Source organism: Athene cunicularia (assembly GCF_003259725.1).
Source record: "Athene cunicularia isolate RWA chromosome 12 unlocalized genomic scaffold, athCun1 chr12_part1, whole genome shotgun sequence".
Classification (NCBI taxonomy): domain Eukaryota; kingdom Metazoa; phylum Chordata; class Aves; order Strigiformes; family Strigidae; genus Athene; species Athene cunicularia.
This window is the reverse complement of record NW_020799116.1, coordinates 19,540,383-19,555,624: the sequence shown is the minus strand read 5'-3', so window position 1 is coordinate 19,555,624 and position 15,242 is coordinate 19,540,383. Positions and strand designations below refer to the sequence as shown.

Sequence of the window (15,242 nt, the reverse complement as noted above, 5' to 3'; positions counted from 1 at the left end):
CTCTGTAGAACTAGGTGTTTTTGTCATTGACAAAGCCACAGCACATACAACTGGCAGCAATTTCTGGGAGCTCCGTTTGAGCAGTGCGCAAGGCTGCCAGGACACAAGTACAGCACGTAACAAGCCAACTACACTGCAGACATGCCAAAGCTCCCCAAAGGCCCTTCTCCTCTAAAGACACAGCAAAGCAGCGTGCAGAGGGAACATAGATCATCCTGCATCCTAACCTGGATACCCTGCCTGCAAATAGGTCTAGACCCATACACTTCAACCCAAACACGCTGCATTCACAGTGGTATTGAACCCTCTTGCCTGACAGGCAAACACGGAAAACCCAGACATGGCAATTGTGCTTTTGGAAGGTCCAAAGCACTAGCAAACAGTAGGGTATGGCTAAGGGCAGATCCTGCACCCCAGCTCTGTTGGTCACTCTGCCACTCCAAGCTCCCAGCCCATCAGGGATACAGGTTCTTGCACACCAGAGATACCAACAAAACACAGCTCAACCTTCAGAGCACAGATTTTCACCAGCACTTTACAGTACACAAATATTTGCAAATAAATCTAGGCCTGCTTAATCCCGAAAACACACAGCTGTGGCCAAGCATGTGTTTTCTTTGGAGAACAGACCAGACACTCCAAGCCTGGTTGCCTTACCTATTTTTCAAAGCCAGATTTAAGTCAACCAAATAGATAACAAACAAGCTAGAAACACCAACCGTCACCACAAACCCTCCTGCTCCTCAAGCTCTTGGTTGCTACTGAAAGGGGGAAAACACCCCCAAGGTACTTCAATTATCTCTACCAGTGCTGCTGGGGAGATGGGGAGAAGGCATGCCTGCTGGGTCAGGGCAGGTAGCTGCCTGCCAGCGTGCCTCACGAGTTATCAGCTAAATCAGGTTAGAGGAGCTCCATGATGGTTCAGCAGGAACAGGGCTAGATGACCCCTCTATCTCTTTTTCCATCCTTACAGCTTAGGCTGTAAATTCTTCAGGGGAAGCTGCAAGCCAGAGGTCCTGGTGGAACACTGCAGGCCACAGCTAGCTGGGACGTCTGCAGGGAGCCATGACAGCAGTTCCCAACAGCTCCAGGGTAACGATGCTGGATGAACCTAAAAACTGTGAAAAAAACTTAATTTGTTGCACTGGTATGCAACCTGCACCTAAGAAACTGCATAACTGGACACAGGTAGAGGAATCGAGGCTGAAATCTCTTAGGGTGTAGGATACTCAACATGTACCACATAACAGTAGGGGAGCTTTGGAGTGCAGGGACTTGCAAGGCCACCTGTACTGAGATGACCATAGCAGCTATATAAGGTTGAGATTGCTAAGTAACAAGAACACCAGATTTGGATATGGATGTAGCAGAGTTGAAACCAACCAGCAAAAAGTACTAAGGGGCTGTTACTTGGGAGTCTGGGCAGAGGAAGGGAGGGCCAGGGTCAATGAAGAGACAGCTCCTGAAATAGAAAAAAAAAAGGTGAATAAGGTGTAATATAAAGAACAAAGGAGGGTCAGTCTTTCTGTGTAAGGAGCAGGGGCACCTAGGGACAGCCATGACCCCAGTGTGCAGACTGAAACCCCCCAGGATGCCAGGGAATCCCCCTGGACAACCTGCTGGACTCTCCACCCAATCTGCATCCAAAAGACTTGCTGTGGGAAGGCAAACCAAGACAGACTTGCACCCTAACACAAAGTGGCATGGGAGTGAAGGGTGACAGATCTGCAGTTCAGCCATAGTGCAACTTGTCAGATTGAGCAGTAATATTTACTAGCTTTAGAGTTGTAAGCATGCAAAATGCTCTATCTGTAAATTACTATCAGTGGTGTTTATTAGTGAATCAAATAGTCAATAACTTGACTAGTTTCTCAGGAAAGTATTACTTCATAATAAACATCGTCTCTCAGATCATCATTGTCTCTCAGATCAGCCACATCTCCACCTGCACCCCAAAGAGGCTGCATCAGACCAGGGGCTCAGATGGGATCTCCCAGCCTGGAGGTCTGGCTAGCTGCTGTCTGGGTATCTCGGTTAAGCAAAGGAGCTTGGTTAAGCCTGCATGGGCAGATGCAACCTGGGCTGCTTGTGTTACAAGTTTGTACAATGCCTGACACAAAGAAGCTGTGACCCCCCACTGAAAACTGTGCATGCCACCACCACACTGTGAACACACCACTGGCCACACTTTTAACAGCTTCTAATAATAAACTGGGATAAAGTTTGAAGTGCCTGCATAAAGCACACTTGCGATTAAAGAGACACTCCTCAGCCACACCACATCAGCAAAACCAGAGAACAGGCCACGCAGGGTTGGGGACAGGACACACCTCAGGTCCTCCCACTCTTCGAGCAGGACTGACCTAAATCCTCCTGCTTTCAGACTCCTGTGGCAGCAGGGAAATGAGCCAGTCTCATTAATTTCACCTCCCACTGCCTGGTGAACTTCTCTGCAGCATAAAAGAAATGATTCAAAGCTATGCTGGTGACCTGGCAACTCGCATCTTCTCTGGAACAGGAGATGGCAAACAACCTGCTGCAGCATCGCTCACCTAATGGCCAAGCTCTGCTCTTGCTCCCCAGAGCTCCTCAAGTTATTCAGCTGAGGACTTCTTAAAAATTCAGTTAGGACACCCAGCAAGGCAACCATTTCTCTGCAGGGCAGTTTATGCAATAGAAGGGTACACAGTCCATCGTCAGCTGGTGGCTCAGCAAAGACTCCTCTGATATGCATGAGACCTCAAGACTACGCTGCACAACACCGGCGACACCAACCCCTCCCTGCCGCTTCCTCGGAGCCTCACCAGAGCCAAGTACGCCAGGGCACCCCATTTTCCTGTGATTTCCAGAGTCCAAGTTTATTTTTTAATCCGATAGAAACAGTAGAAGACTATAAAAAAACCCCACACTGGCCTGAGCGGCTCCGGAGTCTAAAATAAACATGCCAAGCCCTATTTGTGATGGTGTAAAAATAGCTTCTTTCTCATCCCTTCCCAGGACCTCTGCTTCGTACACAAAAACTTCACAGGTTAACTATAAAAATACCAAACATGCAAGGAATGTCTTGATTTGAGCTTTGTACAGTTTGGAGTAGTTCAGAAACTCACCTTGGCCCCGTAGCGAAGTGACGCACCCTTGAAGCTCATATCCCACCCAGAGCTAAAGGCCAGGAACTGTTAATTCCCTTTAATAGAAACTACCATCCTAAAAAAACCTAAACTTTACTGGAGTTACATCTTGTGCTCTTTCTTGGCTGGATACTTTTAAAATGACACTTATTCCAAAGCGCATTAACTATAAAATCTAGTGCAAAGCTGTACTGCAGCCAGGACAGGCTCCCCAGGAAGCGGAGCACGCACAATCAGCATCTTCATCAAAAGAAGAAAGGAGGCTGTGGCTAGTCTGGCTCACTGTAAGAAACATTGTTTCATAGCAAGTACTGCTAAATTAACTTTTTTTCCAGGGCCTAAATGTATCTCACCTGGCACCTGCAATGCTCAGGCCTGAAAATTACACAAAAACAAGACTTAGGAGAGCTGCACCAAAGAAAAGCCATAATGAAGCTGAGTTTAATCATTACATCATTTCTAATGACAGATCAGCTGGACCCACAAGCAAGCACCAACCTATTTATTACTCAGGCTTAAAAAAGGACCAGAGGAGAATCTGTAATGCATCTGAAACCTGCTAGTATTTATACACACACTAAATGGCACCCAGGGGAAAACGCCAGGCATACATGTCCCCAGCCCCATGGGCAAAGCTTGCAGGAGCCACCAGGCTCAGGAGCTTTCCCAGAAATGGCCGGGAGCCGGCACATCTCCCTACAAGGCAGTCCCGACAGCGGTACAAGCAGCCGTCCATTTGCTGCCACACTCTCCCGCCTCACCACAGCCCAAGAGCGCACACCCGCCTTTCACCCGCCTCAGACAACACACGGCAGGCACCCATTTCGGGGCACCCCCAGAGACCACCTTTACCAGCAAACCCATCTACAAACACCATGGTCCAGCACCGGTGTCGCGTTAGTCATTAAAATTCATCTCCAGAAACCTGGACTTAAATTGAGGCAGCATAAATTAAGCAGCAATCTGGGGCTTTGGGTGAGATGCAGCAACATCTCAGAAGAGCTCTTAGCACAGCCACACTCATTTTAAGTGACAGGGACAAGAAAAACAAATTTGCTTGCTAAATACACATTTAGTTTAAGCTGGTCATATTGAAAAGCTCAACATTTTTATTTTAGGTTATGTTCTTAAACATGTCCACACCACATTCAAGGCTAGCATCTAGTGAGTTCTGTTACATGGGTCCCTAAAGTTTCCTCCACATCATTAAAGCAAATCTTGAGTCAAAGACTTCAAGAGATGGGAAAGTCAGTCTCCCCACAGCTATTTCTTCCCATCAAGCACCCTAGCAAATGAATGAGAGAAAAAGTGCACCTTTTCCAGGTTTTACTTTGTCTGGCTTCCTCCTACTCTTGTTATACACAACTTTCATAATTTATGGTCAAAACTGTTTCAGAGAACAAGGAGAGTGATCTGGAACTTTCCAGCTCTCTTGTACCACCTGCCTACACACTACCACTGAAGAGTCACCTCACCAGATGCTCCAAGGTAAAAATCACAGCTTGTCTTATTTACATTAATATTTTGTGTTAGCTGTTACATAAATACTGTTGCTCTTAAAGGAGGCTTCTCTCAAGTCCCCTGCTCTCCTCACCTGCCATCAGCTCCTGTTCTTCTAGCTTATTCTGAAAGGGCAGGACTCCTGGAAATAAAATTTTCTTCTTATCTGATAGGCACTGGTATAACAGCCCAGCCATCAAACAAGCACCAAATAACTGTGACACTCCAATAATCTCACCCCGTATGTGCAACCCAGGATTTCAGCTCATACTCCCACCCCCCAATGCCTGCATTACAGTGATACTCCTGTCCCTGACGCAAGGCAATGCAGTGCATCATGCTTCCTTCCTACTCCAGCACACTTTTCCTCCTATTCAATGGCCCACATAGATCTCAAGAGATCACGCAACACAGGGCCCACAAGCAGCACGCATTCTTCCCTGTTGGCAAACACCTGGAAACTCAACATTTTGTAGAGAAAAGAATGGCTGAACCACCCCCTGTCTCTTCCTCACAGGGCAGATGTGCCCTGGCCTGTCTGAAGGCCCACAGCAGCACCACAGCCAGCTTCATGGTCATTTTAAACTGGTGTTACTTCCAGGGGAAGCATTTCCATCTCTCCCATCCCTCTCCTCTCTCCCCTTTGTGCTGGTACAAGCATTACCACTAGCGGATGGGGGAACTGACACACATTAAAGAAATCCAGCAAGAGACAAACAAGAGCCCTGTTTCCACCTGGCTCAGCTTCCTGGCTGGATGTGGGGTCTTCAAGACCACTTCTCTTTGCTCTTGCACTAGCACAAGTGGAAGGCAGAATCTCTTCTGCCAGCAGCACCAGCTCAAACCAAGTGAGAAGCTGAGCATGTCAAGTTTGGACCCTGTGAAAAACCATGCCATGCAAGAGCACTGCACAAAGTCACCAAGGAAAACCAAGCAATTCCAAAAGATAAAGGGAAAAAGAAATTAAACTGGTTTCAGCTGGACATCTATTTATTTCACACTATTGTCCTAAACAGCATCTAAGCAACCATACTGACAGCAAGGGCCACCTCCCACAGCTAGCTGCATCCTGGTAGCAGGCAGCACAATTCCCTTACAGCAGAAGTCTCCAACTGGATGTATTTTGCATTAATAGTCCACTCGAGAACTTCTGGGCAAACTGCAGCAAGCAGGCAAGTGACCTGACACAGGTTTCTTTTCAGCCACTAAGCCACTTTAAAAGACATCTAAAAATACATTAAATGCTTTTCTCATGTGACTTTTCTATGCAAGGGACTACTCTAAAGCCTGCCAACAGCAAATGGAACGAGACACTGCTGCAAGACCTCTTTCCTGCATGAACAGCCTCTGCATCATCAACTTGTTTGAGTATAGGACACCAGCCTAAGATAAAAACCTGGACCAATTTGCAGTCTGCTTGGCAGCGTCACCTACTGATGTAGCACCATTTTCCCCAAAGGGCTGTGCTTCTGTTCAGAATTACCACCCAGATGGGGAGCTGCAATGTTTTGCTTGGTTTCTCCTCCAGAAGGATCTTTAAACTAGTTACACCCAGAAGAGTTCATACATATACTCATTCTAACCAAGCCTAAAGAAGCAAAGTAACTTTCCAGCTTTGCTGACACAGGTAATTTCTCTCCATTAAGGAGTCGAGGTAAATAGGACAACTGTTTGCCTCAAAAATGCTGTGCAAATCAACTCAGCTGGCTGCTACCACAAACCCCAAGCAGGACGACACTGGCCACTTCAGTTACTCCAGCTGATCCTCAAGCCCACCTCCTTAGAGCAGATTTACCCAAGTTCACCATCAAGATTCTTCTTCCACTCCCAGGGGAGAGCAGACAGCTCTTCTACTCTTTTGAGATGTGGACCTGTGTGCTTACAAGCTTCTTGTATGTGACTGGGTCTGCCTCGAACAGGAGCAGACACTGACACACTAGGAAATGAAAGGTGTCTGCTCCTGGATCAGTTCAGGCTGCAGAGCCAAGCCATCTGCTTCTACTGATACTGAAGGTGGCTTTTCCTGGCTCCAAAGCAGACACCTAGCCGTGTGCCCAGGCAGCTCCTAGCTTCAGCTGACCTTTTCCAGCTGGCACAGCCTACGACTGCTGGTCCCAAACAGGGCTTAGAGTCAGCTGCACAGAATTCACTAAGAATCACCATCTTAAGTCGCTGCTTAAAGAAGAATCTCACCCCTAAACACTTACACAGGGAGTCAGCTTAGCCAGCTTGAATTCCCATATATGACCAGAAAACAGGACTTCAGCACATGAAGCACTCTTCTCAGGCTCTCAGCTGGAGTGACCAAGCCATATACTCCACCGGACCAGAAGACACTCACAGGAAAGAGCTCTGCACCCAGCCTTGCTCTCTGTCACCTCCCTCATGCTCGTGGTAGACTGCTTGTCCAGCAGGATCCGAGTTGACCAACCCATCACAAAACACAGGTATATGTGGCCAAGGCACAAAGGGCAGAGGGCAAAACTGTCCCTGCTTGCAGTACTGTGATTTCATCTTATCAAAATCAAATCCTAAATCTCACTGCCCCCTCTGTTCCCTGTTCTTAGAGCAGGGGAGAAGCTGCCTCAAACAGTCTCCTGAAGCATCATATCAAGGCAATGGTTTTTCAACCAGCATGTGAACAGACTATAAGAAAACCATAAAAGGTGCAAAAAGGCTTACCTGAAGTCAGCAGGATTAAGTTCGCTATACAAAGTTATGCACCTCCAGGGGAAGCTTTAGGAGTCTGCAGTTCAGGGAAGAGCAAACGGCTGGAGGCTGCTGAGCTGGGTCAGGCTGGAGCAAAGCGCACAGCACGAGGATGCAGAGCAGAGGTCTGCAGGAAACAGCTTCTTCCTGTGATGGCAGGACAGTACCACGACCCCTCTCCCCCGGGACGCTCACGGGCCAGGCTCGGTCAACTGCCAGACCGAGCTGAGCTCACAGAGCCGCATCCAGTATACAGATCAAAAGTCGCCGAGGCGCCAGCGAGCGATGCACAGCCCTACCTGTCCCAGCAGGTCCTGGCTCCAACCCGCCACTGCCGGGGCAGGGGGAAAGCAGGAGGTGGAGGCAAGCAGCAGTTGCACCTTTTCCACTTGACACAAAGAATATGGCATTTGGGGAGCGTGGCAGGCCTAGCAGCACAGAACCAGTGTGACGGGGAGAAGGAAGAGGAGGGTCAGGATTCCAGTTTCCAGGAATAAGGGGCATGCAATACTATGGCACCAGCACTAGGACTCTGGTTTGAGGGGAGGGTGGTGACTGAACCACATCACAGGTTTGGAGTACTGCTTCTAGACTCCAGGAGCTCATCCACCTGCAGTTGAGGCTTTTAAGCAAACCTTCTCACGCCTAAATTAGCCATGGTAATCATAGAGTACTTCACTCTGCCACGTTCTGCAGACAGAATTGCACACAACTTCTATCCCAGTTTATCACCATTACCACACAGGGGAACACTGCTGCCTTCTCAATGGTTTAAGTCCACAATATACAATTTTACCTCTTTGCCAGTAGCAAATGAAGCCCTTTTTTATGTTAGCTTCAATTACAAAGTTTTCATGAGGCTATAAAGCCCTAGTCTTATACTTTCCTTACAGTTTACTACCAATGGTCTGTAGGGTTTTGCATGCAGTACTGTTACATGTTGCTTTAGCTTCCTCAGTACATTTCTGAAGATCTGTACTTACTCTCAGCAATTGTTACTCTCACAAGATCAAACTTCTTACCTCCCTAAAGGCTGACCCCTGATATTCAAACAAAATTTTATTCTAAGGTGTGATAAAGTGTTTCCTGAAAGAGCAACCAGCACAAGGCTGCTGGCATAGGGATAAACATAAAGCATCAGCTTCACAAACACCACTGAAAGCACAAAATTCTCCACACAGAGGACGTGAAGTTCCACATTCTGGCCAAACAGCTCACTCTGGGGGGAACTGAATTGATACTGTGCAAACATGCACAGCACCATGGCACAGACCTTTACGTTAGATTACATGAGATTGTTAGTCCAAATTACTTCTGTATTACTGCCACCAACAAAAACATTAGCACCCAGCCTGAAATCACCCAATCTGATCTGAACACTAATTAAAATAAGGTTTACTGCCCCATTCCTGATGCTTTATCCCACACAGGATGGACAGACTGTGTTGTGACCACACTCCAAAACCTGCAGGACCACTTACACGTCCCATACAACAGCTTTTCTGTGTACAAACACCACATAGCAGAAGCTGTAAATGAACTCAACACAAGCGATCAAGTTTTTTGCACTAAATTCAGTTGTTGCCAGTACTACTGAAATTATACTTTCCAACATATCTTAAAACGTGCTACAGTACAAACATCTAGGAGAAAGGAAAGATGCTGAGGATTTTTGGGAGCAGGTAGGCAAGCGGTTTTTGAATTTTAGGATAAATACTAGAGGAATATTCTCCTTTTGAACCACAGAGTCCCACCCTCGTCTCCACCCAGTCTTTGCCCTGCATCTGTAGAGGTAGAAGCCTAATTTTTAGAGAAAGAGAGACACAGCTACACTAAATTTGTCTATCTTCCTGATAGGATCCTGCAAAGTTTACTTCAGAGAAGTTTTTAGAATAACCACCTTTTATTCTCTAATGCAGGCCCCAGGCACTATCATAAAAATTCCACTAGAAATATTTCCTTTGGGGTGGGAAAACACCATGCATGGTCTGTCATGAAAGAATCAGCTCCTACAGCAGAGAGCTCACTCCACAGATGTCAAGACCTAACTAGAAAGTCTAAGGGACCCGAACATGGACTCACTGCAGTCACAAATATTTGTATCATTGCAATCCCAATGTCAAAATCATCCTGCCAGATTTTCCACTAACATCAGGTTCTGTATTTGTAAATGACTGCAAGACCATTTTATTAGAAAAACCTCTTACTTTGGGAAAAGCAAAGCACTCATCCTCAGAGAAAGCAGGTCTAGAGGGATGGTCTTTTCCTTAGGGGAAAAAGAGAGCCCCAAAATGGGGCACACGCTCCTATTTTTTTCTGTCTCCTGGGTCAGAATTCCTCTCGCTACCCACCTAGAAGCCCACACCTGTGGAAGGCCTTCCTGCAGGAATCCCAAGAGCTACAGCACAAAGACAACGAAAGATGTCACCTTACACGTCCACATGTTATTTCAGCAATATTTAGAGAAGGTCTGATGAAACTTTTCCTCACTCTAGAGGAAGCTCTCAGCTAGAAACCAGTACTGAAGGGCTGCTTTAGAGTAAGTTTACAGGAGAGGCACAACGGCCATACTGGAAAAACTCAGCAACTATTTCCGTTCTGATTAAAGTGGTATCTGAACAGCAACCTGGAGTGCTGAATAACTGAGCCGCAGAGACTCACTTTTATCGACCATTCTTGGTCCCTCTCCCCTATAATCAAAATCCCCTATAATCAAAAAGTCCCAAAGCAGCCAGACACACAAGGAAATCCTTTTGAGGCTCATGGGACCTCTGGGAAGAGATGCATCTCCCAAAAAGCCTGGAAGAGTCCATTTGAGGGCTGACCTTGCACAAGAAAAAGGGAAGAAGCCTACGTGGCAAGAAGCAAGTAGTGCCACCACAGCAAGGGACCAACAGCATAGACAGCCCCCACGCCACAATCTGAAGTTGTGACAGTGGCACGAGGTTTTCACATCACCTGTTGTAATTCAACACTCAAGTGGAAAACTGAGGGTTCAAACTATCATTCAGCCTCTTCTTACTCAAGCTCATCCAAAAATCAATCCCTAGCCCTTGGGACTGATATAAAGTGATCGGTATCTGCCACTGAAAACTCTCATCAAAATTACTGAATGCTAATCCCCACCCTTAAGGAACACACTTCACAGAAGATTAAGCTTTCTGAAGTCTAAATGTACAATCTAGTTCAAAAAAAAGAAAAGACCCAGTGTGAATTCACTGCCTATATGTATTCAGCACTTTCGTGACCTGTAACTATGCTAGAGTAAACTGAAACCTCTCCCATAATCACTTTTTCAGCCCCTGAGGAGGGAGGGGAGGAATGCCGCCTGTCAGGTCCTTACCAAGGAGTATTTGCAACATCAAATATTTCAAGAAGAGGCTTCTAAGCCAATTTGTTGGAAAACTCTGAGGAATATCCAAAATATTTCTGAAGCTGCCCATGTAAGCCTCTACAAGTTGAGCCCTTCTCAGAAAGCACAGTAGAAAATACACAGCATACCCTTACTCGGAGTTGCAACAATGGCAAATGCCATAGCTGAGCACTGCGGTGAGACCACAACACAAGGAAAGGGGAAGAAAGAATTCATCTGTGGAAACCTTCACTCAAATGTATCTTCACAGGTCAGATGAGGCCAGGAGCCTGTTTTTCTAAAGAAAAACCAGAACCAAAGCTGAACACTGTACACCTGCGGGGCTGGGACAAGTTCTACTGCTGTTTCCAAGCCCCACCCTCTGCAGGTGAAGGTCTGCCAGAGATAATGTACTTTGAGTCCCACCAAGAGTTACTCTCTAGGCCAAGAGGATACCTGCAGGACAGCAAAACTGGGAGGACACCTCAACCCTGAAGAAGAAAGTATCTGTTACAGCTAAGAGCACCATCCCAAGAGGTGGGAGCACCATCCCTAAGCCAGTGAAAACGGGTCTAGCTGAAAAAAAAGAACAATTTTATGCCAAGTCAGCAGGATCAGTTGATCAGTGCATCAGGTCAGCCACACAGCTGGCACATGGGAGGAGGCAAGAGGGCACAGAGAGCAAGAAAAGGGCCCTTTAAAGAGCATCAAACCATGAGGCTGGCCAAGGCAACCACTTGTCCTGAGCTAACCCACCACTCTCCAGTACAGGGACCATGCCCTCCTCCTCCAGGCTGGGCCTTGCTTCTTCTCCACCTGCACTGCCGGGGTGTTGACAAGCTCCTTCTGGCTGGGGCATTTACAAGCTCCTTCCATGGACAATCCAGGTTACTGAGTTGCAGAAAGCTAACCCAGGAAAAGACAAAGATCAGCTCAGCAAGATGACTGCTAACACCACAGCTGCACGTCTGGGGGTCAGACCTCTCCTTGCTGAAAGCAGCAAGCCTTACACCAGCTCAGCCATCCTACACAACTTCACCCTCTGCTGCTCACTGCACCTACCCCGGGACAACTGCTGCAGCACCAGGACCGACATGGCCCAGCAGTGACACAGCCCAGGGAGCCACATGGCAGAACACCACTTGTGTTAGGGTCTGCGGGGCCACTGTGAGCTCTCCACAGTTAAGACATATACAAGGGCCACAGTAAGGAGCCCCAGGAGCATGTGGTATCCAGTGGCTCCCTCCAGCTCTCGGGTCCCAGCATGTCGCCCAGGGACAGGATCCTGGACATGGAAAAACCACGAGGCTGCACTGCTGCCAGCGGCAGCAATTCTGGGGAATTTCCTAGCATGCATCAAGCCTGGCTCCCAGAAACCAGCGCTACCAGGCTGAGGTGACCTTGAGCAGGACATAGCATTTGGGAAAACAGGGTGCATTCCTAGGGTGCCTTACATTGCTTGCACCCCAATTAATAACTTAGAAGCTACCATCAGGCAAGAAGCTCCAGCTTTGATTCAGGCCATGGTTTCAAGGCACATCTGCCCATCTGAGCAGGGCACCACTGACAGAAGAGGGAGGCCCCCACTGCCTCCTCACACACCAAACAAAGCCACACCACTCACGTTGCCCTGTTTCCTCCTCATCAGACACCCAGGACATCTCACAAACCATGCACAAGAGCCCAGGAGCTTTCTGCTGGTCCCTAGGCGATCAGTTCACAGGTGCAGCAGACACTCCCAAGAGGAAGGGAGCAGGCCAGCCTGGCCAGGGGACTTGGTCCATCTCCACTGGACAATGTTGCAAAGCAGATCAGCTCAGATGCTCATGAAAAATGCAATGGCAAAGAAAGCAGTAACATCAAATATATACAACCATCTTTCCCACTGGCAAGCTAAAATTTTATCCCAGAAAAGGTGAAGATGACACAGTTTAAGCCAATGGATAAGTGCAAAGAGATACCCAGATGGAAAAAGACACTAGACTGGGAAGTGCACGTACCTAGTGTATTCACGCAGGTTAATACATTAACTTTCCATCCAGCAGCACCTTAGTAGTTTTCTCCAACTTATTCAATCTCAAAGAAGTAGTCCTAAACACACAGGTTCTTCAGGGCGATCTTCTATTTTTCATGGCTTAAGCACGGTCACAGTCCTCTGCAAATCGGGTTTAAGGTACAGAGCTCTCAGACTGCACAAACATCGTAAGAACAAACATTTTCAGCATACCAAGAGCTCAGATACACTAGGTCAATCCAACTGTGTTTATTTGTATTTCGCCTAAATCACTGCTGAAGTACTTGGAGCTCAAGGAGCAACAGCCTCCCACTGATTCAGCAAGAGACTAGAAGTAATTGGTAGACAGTCTACAAGCACCACAAAGAATGCCAGAGGCATTTATTTACATGACCCCTGTTTGCCAAGGAGAATTCAGAGTTCGCATTTTCTTCACTCAAATTAATCATTACTAGAATTAAATCCTCCATACTACTCCTCAGCTAACAGGAGTAAAGGCACAAACTATCCAAAATCATACCCACAATTAAACTTTTCAGATGGCTGTCATTGCTGAAATGAGACAGACTATTTCACTCCCATCAGCTGGAGTTCCTCCCCAAGCTGGCACATCACCCTGGTATCTCTCCAGGACAATCTCTCGTTATCTCTCCAAGGGACAGAGAAAAGGCAAGGAAATACTGTTCCCACCGTTGAACAACTCCCCTCCTGCCAGGGCAGGACCATCACACCTTCTCTGTTAGACTGACAACATGCTGCATCACAGGCCTGTGCTGCAGACCTGGCTGCTGCAACCACAGAGTCCTCTTCCCCATCAGACCCGAGCTGGACTGCTGGGCTTCAGTGCAAAGCACCAAATCACCTCTCAGGCTTGTCAGCTGGCATGCTCGCACAAGCCAGGACACAGCAGCACTCCCTCCAATGTTACCCCCTCACTGCCAGAGTACAGCTGGACCGACAAGAGACACGCAATAATTCCTCCAGACCAGCCGTCCATGGAAGACAAGTTACGGTCAGAGATTTGAGCCAATTCTAACCATGCACTTTGCAGCTGAAGCTGGCAAAAGGTCTCACTCTACCTGTCACACATCCTCCTTCCTGTCTCGCAGCAGCTGAGCCCAGCACACCAGGCAAAGAGGTGAGAGGAGAAAGAAGTAGATAAGCAGCGCTTGAGCTAGCACTGAGTACCAGCCATTTCTAAAAGCAGAGAAGTGCTCAGGGTTAACAAATCCCATACAAAACCTACTGGTACGCAGCGAGGCGCAGAACATCTTTACTGATACAAGCCTCACAGTTTTTGCCAATTCTCCAGGCCCAGTATCAGCATTTAAGCAAAATTTACTACTCAGTTTACACAATGCTGAAAGAAATGGGTATTTTTAAGCTAGCATGTGCTGTCAACATCATCTAGTTATTCAAGAATTCGTGCCAGCTCCCAAAGAAGTGAGCACAAACTCCTGCAGCAAGAAGATGACACGACCTGGAATCAGCCAGGCTCTTTGCTCATTACTCCTTTGAGTAAACAGTGGTGTTCTCAGCACTTCAGCTAGCTCTCAAGCTTCTCCTGTTGGCATACTACCCTATATTTAGGATAGAAGAGTGCAATGACAAGCATCGTGAAGAATAAGTGGTTTAGGATGCTTGGTACAGCAGCAGACTGTGCAAAGAAACCTATGAATTAGAAACTCTTAAAGAGAGAAAAGGAATCTGTAAAGCTAAAGATGTGAAGAGACAGCATTCCACATAGAAAGTTAAATAACAAACTTTGGTGGGAACAGTATTCCCAAGGCAAGAGACTCTAGTAGCCATCGCATAACAGCAGTGGGCAGTGGAAAGAAGCCCCTGCCTGGAGAGGCTGAGAGAAGGTAAGTGAATGCTTGTTTTTTTCATGCAAAAAGAGGATTTTAAAACTCTTTTTGGACATATAAACAACGTCAGTGCCATCTTCCCCAGCCTCAGAGCCCAAAGCTTCAGGACCAAAGGAGGCACAGCACCTCAGGGAATGCCCATGCACCCTGCTGCCCAGCTCCCAGGTCCCCCAGCCTGCACCTTCCCACCCTGAGCATTGAAACCAGGTTAAGCTCTAAAAGGACAGACTGAGAGTTTGCAACCTGCAAGCCTGTGGCAAAACTTGCTAAATTCACACTCACTGACTTGAAGGGTGCTGGAGACTCGGGAGAAGCCGCTCCGCAGCCTGTTGCTTCTGAGGAGCCAAGGAGGCCACAAAGAATATTCTGCACTTACGCCTTTTTGTGCAGCACAACAATTTACTTGCATTTAGTCACCCACACCGCTGACTAAAGATAAAAGTTTGACTGCGGGTCTGTTAAGCTCGGAACAGCCTCTGCTGTTAGTCAGGCTCGCAGCGACCAGACCCAAGGTCAGCCCGCGGAGCCCCCGGGGGCCGCTGACGGGTCGGCCTGTCCCGCAGCGTGGCTGCACTGCCACCCCCGCCCGGGGCTGCGAGGGAGCGTACCCGGAACGCACTGAACTCCGCCGGGCTACCTGGAAACCCACCTGCGCTCCCGTGGAGCCAAGC

General features: G+C 47.6%; 1 protein-coding gene across 2 annotated transcripts in view; it reads right to left on the bottom strand.

The window, feature by feature from the left end:
* The window catches only part of DAG1 (dystroglycan 1), a 51,744-nt gene extending 36,502 nt beyond the window's left edge, over positions 1-15,242 (bottom strand). Inside the window, exon 1 of one of the 2 annotated variants that reach the window (XM_026857520.1) lies at positions 15,221-15,242. The gene's annotated coding sequence lies outside the window, so the exon portion shown is untranslated. Of the gene's footprint in view, positions 1-12,689; positions 12,710-15,220 lie in introns of those variants that run through there. The other variant, XM_026857521.1, reaches the window with a different exon arrangement.